This window comes from Blennius ocellaris (genome assembly GCF_963422515.1).
Source record: "Blennius ocellaris genome assembly, chromosome: 21".
Lineage (NCBI taxonomy): Eukaryota > Metazoa > Chordata > Actinopteri > Blenniiformes > Blenniidae > Blennius > Blennius ocellaris.
This window is the reverse complement of record NC_137670.1, coordinates 3966268-3967481: the sequence shown is the minus strand read 5'-3', so window position 1 is coordinate 3967481 and position 1214 is coordinate 3966268.

Below are 1214 nucleotides of genomic sequence, written 5' to 3'. Positions count from 1 at the left end.
TGTTAATATGTCTTCCTGCAGAGTCGATAGTTTTTATCCCTCCAGCTTTGTAATCAACACTTTAACATCATCTCAAAGGAGAGTCTGGACTTGAAACTCTTTATACACCTTGACCTGAAAAGGAAACTTTTAAACAGAACAGAAATAATGTGAATTCTTTAAATAATACTCACAATATTAAAAGTTAACATGGGTCTATTTAAAACACCTGGGTTAGGTTTGTATTTGACTTGACATATTTAAACTACACAATAATTATTTAATGCAGAAATAAGCTCTTTCAAGCAGATTTAAATTACATTCACCAGAATTTGAATCTTTGTGTTTTCAGAGTATGTACATTACATGATTTACACCCTATTTGCAGTCTCATCTAATTATATTGATGCGATTATTACATAATATAGCCTATTTACATTGGCTATATATGCATTCATGTCCTCCACCTAATTCAAAACATGCATTAATCCTTATTTCTTAACGTTAACTGCAGCAAAACCTTCTTCATCAGCGCCTGAGCCATTTGGGAAAGTTATTGGCAACTACCGTTGAGTTTCGTAGAGCCGTGAACAAGTAGAGAGGTGGATAAAAATATATGCCTTTTAAAAATATAATAATAGAAATCAGACTTTCTTCTCAGATTTCACAAGTCAGAAAATGGCCCTGATCCTTTTTCGTAAACAAGAAATGAAACAAGGATATGAAAATCACCAAGGAGGCCTGTGCACACCGCCCGAACTGAAACACTGCTATGTAAAATACATATATCCCGCAGTGTTTCGTTATGGCGCACTATTGATCCACGATAATAAGGGAGTGTCTTCAGTTCAGGATGAGAATATTCGCGCATATGAATTCGTGGTATAATAAAAGCGTGATGAATTGCATCAATTGTGTTATTTATCAATTTTTGTATTTTTTTTTTTTTTTTTTTGTGGTGCTGCTGAGGGATCAATGTCCGGTGAGGAGATTCTGCGTCCCGGCTGCTGCTGCAGGAGGAGCAGCAGCAAACGTGCGACGCGACGCGACGCCTGCATGCGCTCGTTCCGCTCCGTCGCGCGCCGCGGCCGCCACTTCGGCGTTTTTTATTCTGGCTTTTGACGCAGTGACACCGGAGTCGTAAATGTGCTTCACCAGCTGTGTGGGAACGGACAGGAAGCGCTTCCGCTGCCGAAAGTGTCAGCGGTCTGATGTGATCCTACCTGGAGCGACTC